We start from the raw sequence: 18,708 nt of genomic DNA, 5'->3' as shown, positions 1-18,708 counted from the left end.
TTTGAGATCAGCTGCAATACTATGAGCTTGTAGAATTATACAGGTAACTAGCAGTAAGGGCTTAGAAAACGGGTTGTCTCAAATACAAAAAATAAAGCCTACTGGAAAGAGAATGATGTATTTTTAGAGCAAGCGACGGCTTAGACCTTAGAGGGTTTAGTTTAGAAGTTTTAACTGAACTGGCTCATCCAAGGAGGCTGGCTGGGAGCTGTGCAAGCCTCATTCTTTTTGTAGCCTACATGCTGACGCAACATCAGCTGTGTTTCCATTTTTACTTTTGAGCCTTTTGAAATTATATGTTTCCGTTTTGCAATTTGATGCACTAATGAAGAAACTCTACATTTGTTCGTTATTGTATTGCCTGTTTTTATTGTAGGAAATTAATTGCTCCTTTTATTTATGTTATTAGGGTGGGGGAGAAAACAATTTTGCAGTGTTTTATTATTTGCTGTAATAATCAACATACTACTAATGCAATGGAAGCCTTAGAAGTGGGATATATTATTTTCAGATGCCTGAACAGCACTTAATATGCTGACACTTGTGACTGAGGAGTGCTGGTATTCAAAAGTGCATTGAAAAAGGCAACAATAAGTTCCTAATAATATCCCTGATGATCTTAAGTTGATTTATAATATAGAAATGAAGTGGAAAAGAATAAGCGTAGTCAACACAAGAAGTGATTTTCATAGAAACAGAACAATATAGTGCTCCAGAATTGTAACTCAGCTGTCCAAATACTAAGTAACAATGGAGCACTGATATCACAGAAAGTGCCAGATTCAAGTGCTGCAGTAGTTTCAAGTAGATGCCTAAATTAGATTTTTGAAAAATAATGAACTTTTCCTCAGTGTTTATTACTGGGAGTTGTGCATTAAAAGAAGGACGGAATTAAGGTAAAGTGTGCCTTGATTTGTGCCCAAAGCAGCCCCTACTATAAGTCAGGGCAGAATATAGCTAATAGATTTAAAATACTTACACATGTTTATGGTTTGACTGTACCTTCTTTTATTCAGAGTGCCTCAGCGCCTCTCTTGGAAGTGATACAATTCACCAGCAAAGAAGCATGCCAACTAGTAGGTGGGATTGAGCCATTAATCCCATTAGAACATGTTTCTTATTACATATGTACACACTAAACTGCCACATTTATTAGTTAGGTATACAGCTTTGTTGCTGTGCATGGTGCTTATAGAGAAGGAAGAAAATAAATTCCCGGCTCTGAAGACCTTGCAGTCTTAAGGTATGTTTACACTGTAAAAAAAAAAAGGTGTGTTCTTAACTTGGGTTAAAACAGTAGTGAAGACACAGCAACTCTGTTTTTATTTCGAGTGAGCAGCTAGAGTTCAACCCCAAGTTCCCATCGTGGCTTTATGGCTCCATCGTCCTTAACCCTTGTGAACTGCTCCAGACCCCAAGAGTACAACAATGTGGTACTGCAGCGAAAGACACAACATCTACATTCGTCTCTAAATTTGTATAATTTATTATGAACCTTGCTCATCTTATGGAGGAAGGTATAAGTGTCTTGGGTGAGTCAGTTCTTATTAACTATTAATCATTCAGTACTATTTGTCTGTTCTTGCTGTGTTATCCATGGGGCTGCTTGTCGTGCATCTCCGGGTGAGTGACATCTTTCACAGACAGGAGACTGATTAGATCTTCTTTTGAACAACAAAGCAAATCCTAAAACTGTCTCGAGCAAATATATGACACATTCCTGAAATAGCCACCCCCATTCATGTATTTGAGTCATTATATTTACATATGCTATTAATCATATTTTTGCAGAATAACAGTGTTGACTAGCATCCCAGCTAGAGCGGGACAGGTATCAGGTGGATTGAACATCTCGGTGAACTGAGCATTTTGTTGGACCCCAAATAAAATATTTCATTAGGATTTTGAGAATGTTATTAAACAGCTTTTAATTTTTTTTGATTAAAATTGAAGGAGCGGAAGGGTCCCAGAGCTCCGGCTCCAGCCTGAACCTGAACATCCACAATGCAATTAAACAGCAACACAGCCTGCGCCCCGCGAGCCTGAGTCAGCTGGCATGAGTCAGCCACGGGTGTCTAATTGCAGTGTAGACAGTGCTGGACTTTGTTGTTCCTTTTACTTCAAGCTCTCTAGTTTCTATTCCCTTTCTCACTCCGAATATCTCTTTGATATGGCTGTGAAGTCCCTCTTCCCAAGTGCCATTCCTATATCTATCATCAGTTATGATGCAGCTTCCTTGTTTTATCTAGTTCAGATGCCACGGTAGCCAGAGGCTTTCCCTGAAAATGTATTAAAGATTAGAATTGGGCATACACTGAGATACTATTATTATTATTTTTATATTGCTTCGAAATGGGCATAGGGGCTTAACGGATTCACATATGTAGGAAAGGCCTACCTTGAGGAATTAGTGATCCAATTTTAGAAGGGGTGACAGAGTCGTGGGGAAGGGTAGGACAAGGGTTAAAATAATATGCATTGACCCAGTTTTGGCTTATGTATATATTGAGGTTCTGTAGCAAATCGTTAAGTTTTTAGTTGTACTTCTTGTAGGTAATACAGCAGAAATAAATTAAGGGACTGAGGTAAGTGAGCTGATGAACTCTGGTATAGAAGGGTGTTCCAAGCCTAGGAGCAGTGTTGTAAAGGACATGCAGACAGGAGTGAGACCGACAAGAAGAAAAGGCTGTCATCAGTGGAGGCGGGGAGAGGCATTCAGTAGGAGATGAAGTCAGAGAGGTGTGCTGGGGAAGAAGTTTGAACTTGATATGCAGGGCAGTGAGGCGGCAGTGGAGGGATTCAAAGGTGCAAACTCATGGTTGTGAATCAGTGTCTAGTAGTAATAGTTTCAGCAGTAGGAGGTGAAGAGCACCAACAGCTGCCATAGTTCTAACCAGTGGTCAGTATCTGCAGGAGGGCCAATATCTGGAGGTGTCTGTATGCTGCCCTGCCTGCTAGTGGGAAAGCATCTCATCACTGGGTTTGCATGTGAAACACCGATCAGCCCTCTGCTCATGTGTCTGAATCCTGAGGAAGTAGTGTGTTCCTCACAGGAGTATTTCCCCTCAGCTGAGCACAATGAGAAGCACTGAATAAATGGGTCAAGTGGGTGTGGGGACAGGAAGAGCCAGTGCACCCTCCACCATACACTAGGATGAGACACAACACACTTACTTCACCATCTACAACACATCTGTGTTGGAGTGTAAGGAGTTATCTGGGCTATCAGAACTGGGAGTGAGTCTGGAGAAAGGATGTGACAGCGCTAAATTAGATGCCAGTGAAGGGCTCTGAAAGCAACCTAGTCTGAGAGGAGCTGGACTTGAAAAAGTGATACTTGGTAACTTTGTCCCCAGCGCTGTTCTAACATGTTTGAGGGAGCCACTGTTGAAAACAGGCCTCACCAGAGTCCTGCTTCGTATCCACTGCCAGTCCATCATCTTCTGAATGGGAGTCATGTGCGTTCCTCACATGGCATTAGGCACAGACAAACCCTTTTCGTGGTGAGCGGTCTCAATCATTTCAAGGCTCCCTTGAAACTTCAGAGCCAAATTCTGCCCTCAGCTGCATGAGCAGCATTCCCAGTCAATGGGAAACCTCTGCACACAAGGGTAGAACAACGCCCACAGAGACTTTTTATGAACTGTAGCTAATCTCTACTCTGATACGCAACACAGGTGGCAGCGTCTTGACCCAGCTGTGGTGTTTGTCTCCAACTGAGTAATTATAGTTACAACATGACCCGCTCTTGTAATGTAATCTGTCTGAATGCAAATTGTATTTTACCAATGCATCAAAAATTTGAAGCGAAGAAGCCTCCTCCTCTTAGCAGTGGACCGTACCTTCTGTTCCATAATTAACCTAGATTCCTTCTCCTGGACAGATTCTTTCAGCAATGCCATCTTTTGAGTAGTACACCTTTGGACCAGTGCCTTGCTCTGATGTATTGCAATGATAGACTGGGGTGTTTGTGTAATGCATCATCACTGCCAGCTGTTGCTGGACTCCAAGGATTGAGAGACTAAGCCAGCTGATTTTCTGATGTATTCATGTAATGCATCACCTAGTATGGTTCCCAATGATGTATTACTCCAGAATGACACCAGTCAGAAAAGAAAGGGTCTAGGTGCAGATTCTGTATAATGAGGCAGCCAAGTACTACACAAACTCCTGGCACAAGGTGCTAGTAATAGATCAGGTTCAGAGGGTATCGCATGAACAGTTTTACTAAGGAGGTATGGATAGTTGTATTGTCATTAGTCATCTGACTTTAGGGTGACCAGATGTCCTGATTTTATAGGGACAGTCCCGATATTTGGGGCTTTTTCTTATATAGACTCCTATTACCCCCCATCCCCTGTCCCGATTTTTCACATTTGCTGTCTGGTCACCCTATCTGACCTTAATGTCTGTTTCTTTGTGATGCTCCATCTCTGCAAAATCAGACATCCCTCAAAGCACTTTTATTTTCTCCTTCATCTAGGGTAAACTCTGCAAAATGCAAACAGTCCAGAGTAAAAAGTGCTGCCACCGGGGAATTCAAGGAGGCAGATTGCGCCGCGTCGTGGCCTGTTGTTACATCTCTTCACTGGGTGCAACATACCCCCTCTGGTGTACTGGGCCTGTTCTGCGAACCTCCCCTGTCCCTTTGGATTGTGCTCCTGGAGTCTCAGAATAGGAGCAGTCCCTGTGCTACTTGAGAAAAGCACTACAGGTGTGGTTGACCCGTGTGCCGGCTGCCCAGGTGGGGAAGAAGGATGCTTATACCATCTCATTCCCTGCCCGCACACAAAAGCCAACCACAAACAGGCCCTTAATTGTTAGCATCATCTTGAAAAAGAGAGATTAAATCAACTAGTGATGTTAAACGTTGCTTGCAAAACATCACCTTGATTAGAGCCTAAAATAGGGGATTTCGTTTGTATATTACAAAGTATTATTTTCTGTGTATTTGCATTTCAGCCATTTCATTGCTTTTGCACACACTAGTGTTAATGAAATACGTGTCAAGTAGGAGCAGAATGAAAACATCATAACTACGCAGCTCCTAAGAGCTTTCTGGAACTTATCAAACTCTACCAGAATCTACTTGGGAAGAAGAGAAAAGAGTTGGTTCAAAACATGGAAAGACTGGAAAACGGTTTACAAAAGCTCCAGGCGACAGCTTTACAGGTAGCTCTTTCAAATATTTGTGTTATTTATTAGCTATCAAAACAGAGCTATTATTATTATAAATGGCATTATACAGTTGGTGAGCAAACAGCAGCGGCAAGCAAATAGGTCCTTGCCCTGAAAATCTTACAGTCGACCCACAGTTTAATAGCATTGGAAACAAAACTGGAACATTTTAAACAGCAACAAACATGCTATGCATTTGTGGACTTGGTTTTAAAACTCATAAGCAACAGAGTCTGAGCGACAAATCCATAGTAGCATTTCGAGGTGTGTGCATTGAGAAGTTCAAGTAGTTAGACATCTAAATGCTGTGATTTGTGCCCTTAGTACTGTATTCTCCAAGAGACTGAGCATTTTCATGTCCCACTTTTGCATTGCAGGAGACATTTAGCACTTTGTAAGGATGAGTCCCTTGGAATCGCATCTGCAGCTTTGTTCCTGAGGTTGGTTGTGGATGCAAAAGTACAGGTGCAAACTTTCTCAAACAACCCCCCAAATGTTTGTCCATTATAAAATCCTAAGAACTTGCTGGACTTCGTTTTATAGGCAACCTAATTCACACACACACACCCCGCCCAATATTATATGGTAGCCAGTTTGCAATCAATCCTTTAATTTAACAGAAACATTTAGCTCAGTCCTTTCTTGTTTTAACCTTTTTACTGATCCTTTAAACATTCTGATAAGAGAATATAGGTCAAAAGATCACATTTCAGGAGTTATGCTTACAAGGAACAGCTGAAGGGTGTCATTTGTACTTTCCCTCTGTGATACCTTTGTGTTGCAGCTCAATAATGGCCATTAATATCTCCTTGAATGAGGCTTCACAGAAATGGTAGTTGTGAACATGCAATCAGATCATTTAGGGACTAACAAATGTTGCCCTATGCCAGCAGTTGACTGACACGCAGCATTTTGCATAAAATTCACCTTATCTGCTAATATTAGACACTGTACATTGTCACTTTTTCATTTAATTTTGGCACACAGAGTACATCTCAGTTCTACTCTGTGTGTGAATCAAAAAACGCCTACGTAGATCTCTTTATAAAGTTGGATGATAAGCTATATATAAAATTAAAATACAAATAACTGTGTAAGATTATTGCTTTAGCAATGGTAGTAATACTACATGATTTTAGTAGGCAATAAATTTGTTCCATATGAAGATAATAAATTCATTGGGTTTATGGTTTGTCATAAGAAAACTGGATTACCATTAAGTATGGGTCTCATTCTGCTGTCCATTCGTAAGAAAATCTCACATTGTTTTCACTGTGTTAACTGAATGTCAGTGAGAGTTTGCCAACACGTGGACTGCAGGATTGGATCCTATATTATTAGTATGATCCTGCTATTATTACTGTTTTTTAAAAAAATATATTTTAAGTGGGAGATTTTCAGAAGCACAAAGTGCAGATAAGCACCTAACTGACATTAACTTTCAATGGGAGTTAGAGTTTGTGTCTTTGAAAATCTCTTATGGACATAAAAAAAGAATGTTTTATAAAGTAACAGGCAAAAATAAGCCGGGAGGGAAGGCCAGTGGTGAGTTCCTTTTGAAAGTTTAAAGAGGAGATTTCCAGTGTAAAACATTTTGGACCCTGACCGTTCCTGGACTCTTCTTGGAATACCAAAGTTCGCATGGCTCCAGAGCTTGGCCCAGAGTCCCTCTGGTGGTGCAAATAGTGCGTTGGTTCAGAGCTCCCTCCTTCACCATTGCTGTCCTAGCTTTTAAAGACGATTTTGAGGCAGCAACAAGTAAAGTCTGTGTCCCCCTTAATCTCCTCCTCAGACTGGAAGTCTGGAGGGCATCCATAGTAGGGGAGATAGGGTTTGAACAGGAGACTCCTAGCTCTCAGGCAAGTGTTCTAACCACTGAGCTCTGGGATATATTGTTGTGGGTCTCCCTCTATCTCTCCTGTTGTTGTTCCACTGTGAGGAAATAATGAAAGAATCATTGGAGCTGGGGCACTGGACCTGGGGTCTCCCACCTTCCAGATGGGTTCCATGACCACCAGGCTACCCAGTCATTTTCTCTTTATCACCCAGTGAGTCTTTAAGTATTTATTCAAAGTGGAACAGCTTCAACAGGGGAGACTGAGGGCACCCCACATCAGAATATCCCATTGTTCAGTGGCTAGAGCCCTCACCTGGGATGTGGGACACTAGGTCCAATTCCCCCCCTCTGCCTGAGGGGAAGAAAAGATTTGAACAGGCATCTCCCACATCTCAGAAGAGTGCTGTAACCCCTGGACTAAAGTTAAAAGGTGGGCACCGCCAACACCACCAGCTTGACGCTGAATGCTTCTGAGCACGCCTACCCTCTCAGGTCCCATGGGCGAGATAGGTGCTCCTCTGCCTATCCTCCCCTGGCTCATAGGTCGCTCTGGGGCTTCAGTGGATGCCTGGATGCCTAGAGTGAGGCATGCAGCGCACATGCCCAGAGGCGGAAACTTTTAGAGCAAAAAATTTAGATGCTTATAGGGTTACATGGCAGCCAAGTGTGGGTTTGTGGATGTCAGTGGAGCCTAAAAATGAGACTGAGGCACCTAAGTACTATTGTGGCTCTGGGTCTAAATATTTAGCTACACATGCACAAAAGTAAACTGAGCCAAAAACATTTAATCATGAGATAGAATTAAACTTCTATGTTCTCTCTAGTTTTGGTGTAGGTATAGTTCTCTTATTTTTATCTATCTTATTTTTCTGGGGTTTTATGCCATGCCTATCACCATGGTATCTTGTTCTTCCTCCTTTTTTTCATTCAAGAGCAGTTTTTTTCAAAACCAGGGCAGCAGTATTGTAAAGTTCTCTGGCCATTTTGAAAATCGTTGTGAACATTTCATTGTTAGGAAAATATCTGACACAAGATGAACATTAATATGCAAATCAACAGACTGTAAAATTCATTTTGGTACCTCCGGGGCAGTATTTTTATAAATACAGAAACATAATTATGCATCCTCTAGAGGTCTAAAAATAATTATACAAATTTACAGTGAAGCCCAAAGCAGTCTCTCCTTTTAGCTGTCTGTTTTTAATATAATTTAAATCTTGTTAAAACTTAATTACCAGTTTTCTCTTGTGATAATTTGGTGGAAGATCTGAAGTCTAAACTTGCTGTTCAAGCAATAGAACTTCATCTGAGAAGCAACGAAACTGAGGTGCTCATTGTCAAAATCGGATAATAGAAATAGCGAAGAAAAAGTCACAGTGGATGATGAGGAGCAGAGGGTATATATGCGTCTAATAAAAACAAGACTGAGCTGATCTGTCATATAAGCACATGTAAAATATCAGGGAAAATATACACACACGCTTGTGCATACGTATATAGAGCTTGATTAATTCCAGCTGGCAAAGTCCAGGCTGTGGGCCACAATAGTGGAAAGTCCAAATTGAGGGAGAGCAGGGGATCCCAGTGGTTCAAGGCACCCTCAAAGCCTGCACTGCCAAGGAGCCAAGAGCCAGCCAGTGCAGCTCCAAAAGCCGGTCGCAATAACTGGGAGATGGCATTGGGCAGCACACTTAAAGGATGTGCTGACTCAGTGTAGCACCTCTGCTGGTGGGATTCCTACAGAGCCCTGGCCATGTTTTAAAGCTGCCTTCCCAGAGGAGGACATCTACTGCCTCTCTCAATGGTGAGCCATGCTGGGCTGTTGCTGCCATCTGATGCATCTGGGTGCAATTGCTACCCATCTCTTTATGGTGGGGTGGGGGGAATCAATCTCACAGACTTGTTTGTAACATGAGTGTCCCATGTGAAAAGTCCCTGCTAACAAATCCTAATCCAGTCTCAGACTGGCAAAACACGTTTACCTTGTTATGTCACTAGGACTAATTCTTTAGCTAAGAGATTTTACCTGTGACAATCACAGACTGGCGTTTTATACGTCCATCAGAAAGATTCTAGCAAGATCTTTTGCCCCTACAGCACTGTCTTTATAGCAACAGTTAAACCATGAAGCAGGATTGATTCCCTGAGGCTTTCCTATTTGTCCTGTCTTGCCTAGGGTAGCTGGAGACTCTGGGAAGCATCCCATCTCCTTCTCATGTGCCCTCACTGATGTGGTTTCCAAGAGCATGAAGAAAGTTGCCTCCGGTCAGGCCTGTCATCGTTCCCATCTGCATGTGGCATTTACCAGCTAATGTTTAGGACCAAGTAGTAGTTGTTCTACTCCGGTTCTTTGAACTTTAACTCATTTACGATTGCCTTTGCAGCCAAGCGAAAGCAACTTTTTATTGATTTATTTCAGCGTTTGTAGTATGACTGTATCCACAAAGAAGCATGCACGTCCAAACGTCCAAAAAGTGAACAATTGGCACTGGGCACAAATTCAAGTGACTTGCCATGGTATCTGGGGACCAGTTCTGATTAATGCTATCAAATCATTTGTCTTCCTTTCGATTGATATGCCAGACACTTGTTAGGATTGTTGATGCTGGTGACAGCCGTCATCACTGCCCCTTTCTATTCTTTCATATTGTGTATCCAGAGGGTGTTGATGGAAGCTGTGAAATGTTAGGGAATTCAGTATTTTACTTATTTCATATACCTGCCTCATTCCATTACCTAAAAGCTGTTTGTTTGCAATACAGATTCATAGACTTAGAGTGGACCATCATGAGCATCTAGTCTGGTCTCATATTTGCATATGATTCATCATATTTGTTTCTGGCGCGTATGCACCCCATCTCTGGCTTAAGTGCTATCCTGGAAAATTTTTGAATGCCAGCATAATGCTGTTTTTTAATTAAGCAAATCATTTATACAACTTGTGTCTTTCATACAGATATAGTATCATTGAGACTGTGGAGAGATAAATATGCCAAATACAATAAACCTAGTTATTTGCTAAAACCTAGACATTGAAATTAAGGGATAAATTCTGCCCTCGTTTGCACCTGTGCATACCAAGTCATAGGATTTCCTGGGCTGAAATTAACCATAAATATGTCTGTTTCTAGTCATTGTTTACCCTGCAGCAACATCACAGTGTGGTGTGGAACTGGTTGTGGGATGTTTTCCAGGTTGCTGAGACTCAAGCAAAAGTGACAAAGCAGCAGATGACCTTGCCAAAGCTGGACCTGCTCTTACTGCCACAAATGCTGCCTTAACCACTCTAAACAGGGTAACAATTCTGCTTCGCTTCTCTTATCTGGTGTGAATAGACTCTTTTCTCTTCCTTTGCAGTTTTGGAGCTGTCATTGGTACAATTCATAGTTGTAACCTTCCTGTGTTGTTTTAGTTCAATGTGACTGAGCTGAGAACTTTCCCTAACTCCCCTGCTCTTGTAACCAAAGTGACTGTTGCTGTTCGAGTCCTTTTGTCTCCCAGTGGCAAAATTCCAAAGGATCAAAGCTGGAAGAGTGCAGAGATGTACATGAATAAGGTAACAATGTGTTAGAATGTTTCAGAAGTATTATGTATGGGAGCAATCCAAGTAAATAAGTCTTTATTGCTGTGTGCTGGCTTATTTGTGATATTTGCAACAAATGCCAAAGATCACAGAAAAGGCAGGAGTTTGTCAAATGAATTCAGAAAATGTTTCAGCATAAATACAGACATCTTTACTGTTTTATTTCTTAAAAATTATAGGACATATTTGACAATTTCCCAAGATGATACCTGTTAAATGTAGACTCAAAGATGTAAATTGAAAGTCCAGATTCTACAGTGGCGAGTACTGTAGAAAAGTCTTGCTATAAAAGAATCTAAAAAAAAAATTCAGTCAAATATGTACTTTTAATGTAGTGCTGTGACAGCTCTAGCTAAGGCTGTCATTATCAGACTGGTTCAGACTGAACTACTTCAAGCATCTGCACCCTTGAAACTTAAGAATATTTTAACCTTGCTGGCTGTCAAATACTGTCAACAAATAAAGCCAGAAGGGGAGGTGCTGGGGTTATCTACCCCACATTGTGCTCTATGGTTTCAACTTGATTTGGATGTCTGTAATTCCATCAGTAATGCGCAGGTGTCAAGAGGAAAATAACCCCCATTCACTGTGTTCGGGGCTAGGAAGGTACTAACTCTCATCATTTTGCTGAGCAGGACTGGTGAGAGCATTGCTGACACCCCAAAGAGAGAGGTAAAGGGAGGATAGTGGCATGCCCATTCACTGTGTCTCATTTCCTTTATTCCAGATTGCCTTCTCCAGCTTCCACTATCACAATCCTGTCAATTTGTCTGCGAGTCTAGTGAACTAAGATACAGTGACTGCAAAACAGTTGCTGTTGGTGAAGGATTAATTTCATACTGTATGAGAAAGGCAGCCACTGATATTGCGTAAGAGGAACGCTTATCATGCTGATGAATTTCATATAGTTAGTAGCATCAAGCAGCAAAGGTTTGGTCTCAGCATTGCATCCTAAAGCTTTATGGCCCAGTCAAGCAGCACAGCACTAATGTACAAGTTTTGTCTCCTGGGACAGTATGAATGGACTGACTACTGCTTATGGGCCCAATCCTCAGTCAGCCTTCTGGAGTTCTGATTAAATAGAGGCTGTAGGATAAGGCCCAACATCTTTAAAACTGCTTGTTATAAACACCCATATATATAGCAGTTATCCCAGTGGTGCTTTGTTTGCAGAACTTTCGGAGGAAGGGGGATTTTTCATTGATGATCATATTTTCAAATAGGTGTACTAAGTTTGATATACATTAGAGAAATAATTCTGTTTGCAACTCACACTCATAAAAAGTATGGGACAAATACTTCTGAAAGTGCAGAAGGCACAAAGGTGTACAGGGAATCACCTTATGGATGCTAGGAAATTTCTTATCTAATTTTCATAAACACTGTGGGAGCACCATTCCTACCAATGGGGTAAGCTTTAGTATATGCTGAGAGTAGGGCTAGATGAGACAGTGGATGCTTATGAATGGATGAAGAAAGTGTGATTGTGAAGGAAGTTGTGATAGTCCCCTGTAACAGACTAGCATAGTGCATAAAGATTGTGTACCAGCTTCCATTCTGTATCCTATTTTCTGGTTGTGCATACCTTTTCCATACTAATTCTGTGAAGCTGACATTTTCCATTCTTGATCCAAAGGTGAATGTTTCTGAAAAGTTTGAGCAAAATCAGAGGTTTTGGAGATAGGGGTGTGTGAGAGAAAATACTCTTCCCTTTGTGCTGTAATCAGAAATGTTGTGGGTAGTTAGAAAGTAGACATATCAGACTTGGCTTGGGTTAATCTTATGGATATCTAAGCTACTAAACAATCGTGAAAAAAAAATCATTTGGTAGTTCTGAGGTGAAGAATGGTGACGTTGGGAAGTTTCATACATGCCAAATGAAATTTTGCTGTTTGTTTTTATTCAACTCAAAAGCTAAAGTAGCTTACAGCACTGGTGACACTGAATCACTTAGGTATGAGTCTGTCTGAAATTTGGGAGTGGGAGAGCTCCAGCTCAGGTTTCAGCCTCCTTTAATGTCGCCAACCATGTCCTCCAAAAATATTACCCAAATCCTCCAGTACAAATGAACTAAGGGAAAACGGCTGGTAGTTATACGAAGTTACACTGTGCTGGAATGAAAAGGTAAAATTGTTAGCCAATTTGTCTCACCATTTAGTCATAGAATTGCTGAAAGCCCAGACTATAGGTGGACTTTTCAGGTGCTTATCTTATAATCATCCCTCAATAGCTGCTAAATAGGTTTCTCTTTCAGAAGCATGCCTTAGAGTCCAGTGCTGCACAAGGTTCTCAGTGGGAGTGGAGGGCATTCAGCCCCATACAGATTAAAGCCCTAAGTAAGAAGACCATGTCATTAGACTACTGTATATTCAGAGTTTGAGTCTAGCCAGAATTATTAATTATTAATTAACCTTTCTGCATCCAGCTCCATCACTTTGGTTATTCATCTGACTACTAGGAAGTATCAGTTTGTTTTGCTACAAAGTTGTTTATCAACTGAGAGAATAACCAGAGTCATGTTGTTATATAATACTGAGTTAATGATTGACCAATAGGCTGTTTAGATTAAGCATTTATAAATTACATTTTTGCAAAGTAATGAACTTTAAATATTTAGTTACCTTGGTTTCTTATTATTCATTATAAAACAATAACAAACTTCAGTGAATAAAAGGAAAATAAATTATTTTAAGTTTCAAGTAGGGTTCATGTTAGTGAATCAGTCATTACCTGGATTAAATATTGATCTTCTCTTGAGATTAAATATATTCCAGTATTCTGGAACAGCTAGAAAACCTCCATGATCATACACATTTAAAGCTGTGATTATGAAACACATCATTGAGAGACACTGTATTTGCATAGCTTGAATGTAGAATGAAAGCTTTGTATTATTTTTCTTTGAGGCTGTTGTTAGCAAATTGCTAGATTACCCAAAAGACTTGTTGAGATCAAAGAACAGACCTGCACAAAAAGGTCATGGCTAATACCCAAGATACTTAGTAATGTGAGTTTAAAAAAGCAGCACTACTCATCTGCAAATAGTAATAGGAGCCAGGGGAAAACGCTATCCTACAGTCCTCCTGAATACTAACCTCCCATTGACTTCAATGGGAATTCCTCATGTGGAGTGACAGCAGGATTGGACACTATGAGCCATGTGTTGCCAGCCAGACTCATTTAAACTCCCATTTATTTCAGAGGGAGGTTTCTTATTTTAATTTTTTTTCATAAAGATTTTTCCCCATAAACATGCAAAAATATAGAGCCAGGAAAACCATACAAAATAATCCATTTGGACTCCGTGTGGGATTTTTGTTTTTATTAACTTATCTGTTGTTTCTCACTAGTTAGATGTCTCAAGTTAAATTTGCCATGTACAACATATGTGGATCATGATAGATCTGTCTGATAACGTGGGAAAGGAAGAGGAAGTTTGTTTGGGGTCAATCTGGATAGTCAGGTCTTGATTAACCTCAGTGAAAAGAATATTAAGAAAGAAGAACAGGTTTCCACAAATAAGAAATCTTTATCTAAGTTAACATTCAAAATGATTAACAAAAATAGATTCGAGCCATTTGTTATCAACCTCTAGAATGTGGATATACCTAGAGGTTTGTGAAAAAAGGGCTTCCACTACGTGCCCTTGTGTAGTTTCTAAGTGTTGGTAATTTATCTTTGTTTGCTTCGCTCTCATAGCTGAACTGTGAATATGACACTCTCCCCAGACCCTCTCTAAGTACTGGCAGCAAATGAGGAAATACCGTTGCAAACTGACCCAGATCTACTGGGCTTGTGCTTTGTGGCAGGTGCTAAAAGCTCCTTGAGTTTCCTGTACTACACGATTAATACATCTTCACAGTGTTTTCTTTGTTTTCTAGGTAGATGATTTCCTCCAAAATCTTGTACATTTTGATAAGGAACACACCCGTGAAATCAGAGTTAAGACTATAAAAAAAAAGATTATCTTAGTGACCCAGAGTTCAACCCAGAATTTGTGTGTACAAAATCTTTAGCAGTCATCAGATTCTGTGCTTGGGTTATTAATATCATTAGATTCCATTTTAAACTAGTATTAATCTGTTTAATTTATAGTTTAAAAATTTCTCTTCTTTCAGCCATACTCTTCTGAAAATGCAAAAGAATTTACTTCTTGTCAATAGCCATAATAAAGTATATGAGAAAATGCTTTTTTTAAAATGTCATATCTGTAAATCTAGATTCAAGCATAGTGGTAACTTTACCATCTTTCTTTATTTGGAAGGGTTTGACCTTGTAAGTGTAGTCCAACAAATAGGCCACTGGGACCTAGGAGACCTAGATTCTATTCCTGCACACTGCAAATGGCCTGCTGGTCGACCTTGGGCCAGTCATTTCCCCTCTCTGTGCCTCGGTTTCCCCATTAGTAAAATGAGGATGATGATAATACATACCTGCTTTCAAATCTGTGTAGGAGAATCAATAAAATCTTTTTCTTAGGTACATGAAATAGCAGATCAATAAGTTGTCACTCCAAATGCAAAGAAAAACTTGTGCTAATTTGATATTGAATGAATAGCATTTGTATTAATAGGAAATACATAGTCGATTAGTGTTATATTTGACTACAATTGCTAGTGAAGCAATAATACTGTATTACAGTGGCTTGCTTGCCATATAATATGATAATGCTTAGCACTTTACAAAAGTTTAAATTGTAAGATAATTAATTTTCCAACTATCCAGCATCACTTCAAATAGTATTACCCCCATTTTAGAGATGGGGGAAACTGAGGTGAATTGATTTGTCCGAGATAATTCAATGAGTCATATCAGAGTCAGACCTTAGGAGTCCCTGGTGTTTAGTTCTGCACTCTGGCTGCTAGACTATATGCATGCCCCTCTCTAGCCTTTTGTAGTGGTAGTGTAAACTGTTTGGAGGTTGAAATTGCCAACCATATTGTGCTCAAAGTCAAAGTAAACAGTCTTGATGCTGGGAGGACAGCAAGGGTTGGGGGAGGGCATGATCCTCCACTCACTTTCACTAATTCCATTGGCCTGGTCATCCTCCCGTAGATCCCCTCATGGATCTTCCCTTTCTGATCAAAGCAGACGGATTAGCTGTCTCAATGTGGCAGTCTTACCGTTCTCCAAACTCTACAGAGGGTACTCCATGGCCCCAGAGTCTCCCCTGGAGGAGGGGGCAGAGATTGGGTGGACCAGGGGTAGGAGTTGGGCCAGGGACAGCCTTGAAATTGAAATATATTTAATAGTTTAATGGTTCAAAAAAACCACCAATGCACTTGTATTGTGTGAACAACCTGCAGTAAATTATATTTAATCAGATGAGTGGCTAGAACAACTCCACATTAGCAATGTTGAAATAATTTTGCATGCTTACTCTGTGTGTGGACTTTGCTTTGATACTGCCTCTGTTGGTTTGGAGAGGGGCTAATTGTTGCTATTAGTGAGTTCACTAAATAGCATGTTTTAGATGTGCCAAATGAAAGTACAGTGGATAATGTTTCAAACTTTTTAATAAGTAATCACTGGTTTTATTGCTCTAGGACAAGGGATTTATGTATCTAAATGTGATTAGCATTAATGAGAGTTACTCTATGTGCCTCAGTCTTCACCCGCAGAGAAGAGAGAAACCCTTTGCTCCAGTTATACCTGTGCTGTGATGTGGAATTCCAATGGGATGCCGTAATGCACTGAACAATGAGGAATACAAGTTTTCTTTTCGTAAGAATGTACAGTAAATGGGGCAGGAGTGCCCAACCTGGGGCAGGAGTGCCCAACTCCAGCAGTGGTTCCAGCTATGTGTGGCTGCTGGTATCAGTCTGTGTGCAGGACGGGTTGTGGAAAAACAAAGGGAGGCTCTGAACTCCAGTGGCTGCCTGCTTCCCATCCTGTCTCAGGCCTCCATGAGACTGGGGCAGGAGAATAGTGATAGCAGCTGGAATAGCCCACATGGATTGGAGGAGAGGCGCACTTGGTGTGGAGAAACTGCCAGACTCCTGCTCTCGCTGCAGAATGTTCTCTGTGGAGAGCAGGCAGTAGCTAGTGGCTTCTTTTAAGCCACCTGCTTACCTCCTCTTCATATTCTCTTCAAGCAGTCACCCACCAATGGTACCTGTTCCATTCCCCACAGAGGTACCAGAGAGGCATCAAACCATCCTGGCTCCCCCTCTTCCTTGGCTTACCACATGCATGGATCCTTCTAGTAAGTAGGGGATGTGGAAGAGAAGGGAAGCCACCTGCTAATATGCCTGGTTTGGTCAGGACAGGCCCAGGTTTGGAACCATCCCTGGAAAACATCTGTCCCCATCACTGACCCAAGATTATGTGTCAGACTACCCTTCCCACTACTCCCTGCCAGTTATTTCTCTCAATTGTAGCAGCTGCTTCCAGCTCTCACCCCCTAAAGCTGCCTCTAGAGCTGCTGGAAGAACTGGGAGCTACACCTGTGCAGTAGAGAGGTGCCAGCAGATGACAAAGAGGAAATCACTGAAAGCAGAGAGTCAGGAGATAAGCCTGCATTCTCTGTGGGCAGGGAAAGTTCAGTCCCCGGCTACATAAGCCAAGCCAAGCATGAGTGGGGGGTGGAGTTATGAGGGACAGAGAATGGAAAGGCTGCCAATGACTTAAATGGGCAGTAGGCCTTATCAAACTTCTATTAAAATCAATGGAAAGACTCTCAATAGGAGCAGTGCTGGAGAGCCTCTTTTTGTATTTGGTTTTCTTATAAGTGTTTCTGAGCCTCTTTGCTGGCATTGCACAGGGTCCTGGAAGTAACCCTTCTCATCCGGCCCTTAGATATTGCTTCTTACACCTCTTTATTTCTGTGTTTCCTGGGAAGGGCTGCCTCCACCCTTACCTCTCCCCACTGGGTTAGGAGATCCAGGTCCTCTGCACGTCTCCTGGGCCTGTGCTATAGTGCAGCAATAGCAATGTATAATATATATGACTCCAGGGGTGTGCAGCAACAAATGGACCAATCTTGGCTTTGTGCCACCATTTAAATGGGGAGGTAACATCTGGTCAGGATGACTCTAGAGCAGTGCAAGGCATGCAGGTAAACAGACAGGCCAGTCCTGGCATAATGGAAAGCATTGTATGATGGCATTTGGAAGGCTGCCAAAGCTAATGCAAGGTAAAGCTGTGCCCCTGTGAACAATACGCAATGAATTAAACCACATTCAAAGCGGATTGTAGAATACGTATTAACTGGCTAGTTAATACACGTCAAGAATTGCGCTGTATGGATATAAGTCATTTTATACAAGTTAAAGATAGTTTGAAATAAACCCTGGGTGTAGACAAAGCTTCACAGACTTCTGTGGGAGCTGGATCTTGCCCAATATGAGGCATGTCTGAATATTCCCTCCCTGTCTTGTGAGAAAGAGTCACTGGGTATTTTGTATTGAGCCCAAGTCCACCCTTTCTATTCAGAGATTATCATTCTCTGATTAAACTGCCTGAATCTCTCCTATGAGTGTACTCTGTTCAAACTATCTAATAGCCTGGGTTATAAATATTTGGGGCAATAATGTGAGGTTATCTCAATATAACCAAAAATAAGATTGTAATGTTCATCATACCCATTTTGTTTGATATATGCATAAAAGAACATTTGCTCTCGGGTGTGTACAGTGTTTATGATTAAATGCTTTATTCATACTCGCATGTCAATCTATTAGTGCGCTGTTAATTCAAATGTTACTATGATGAATTTTATCAGCTTTAGCACATTTATCACAGGTAGATGTGAAACTTAGACAAAGGTATACGTTCTCATTAATGATGAGCAGCCTATTCATCTTACGAGAGTGTAATTAATGTTAGTTACAATACTTAATTTTTCACTGTTTGTCATGTTGCATATTTAGCATTTCTTCTGTCCTTTATCAATCTGCTCTCCTACCATGTGGCACTTCAAAAAGATGTATGTATTTAACCTGATTTGGGGCCTTATTTTTTTACAATATTTTTTAAACAGGCATTTTTTCTCCCTGTGTTGTATGCAGCACAGTTTGTAAAAACCTAGATTTTGTAGCATTATTTGCTGTAAGATTCTTCGTTGTGAACTGGTGCACTTTTAATATTATTAATGTAGTAACCAGTTAAA

At 40.8% G+C, this 18,708-nt stretch overlaps 1 pseudogene; it reads left to right on the top strand.

Moving 5' to 3' along the window:
* The window catches only part of LOC144272389 (dynein axonemal heavy chain 11-like), a 188,209-nt pseudogene that overhangs the window by 111,160 nt on the left and 58,341 nt on the right, over window positions 1-18,708 (top strand).

This window comes from Eretmochelys imbricata, chromosome 11 (assembly GCF_965152235.1).
Source record: "Eretmochelys imbricata isolate rEreImb1 chromosome 11, rEreImb1.hap1, whole genome shotgun sequence".
In the NCBI taxonomy this organism is placed as follows: Eukaryota; Metazoa; Chordata; order Testudines; family Cheloniidae; genus Eretmochelys; species Eretmochelys imbricata.
The sequence above is the reverse complement of the archived record's forward strand: the minus strand, read 5'-3'. Positions and strand labels throughout refer to the sequence as shown.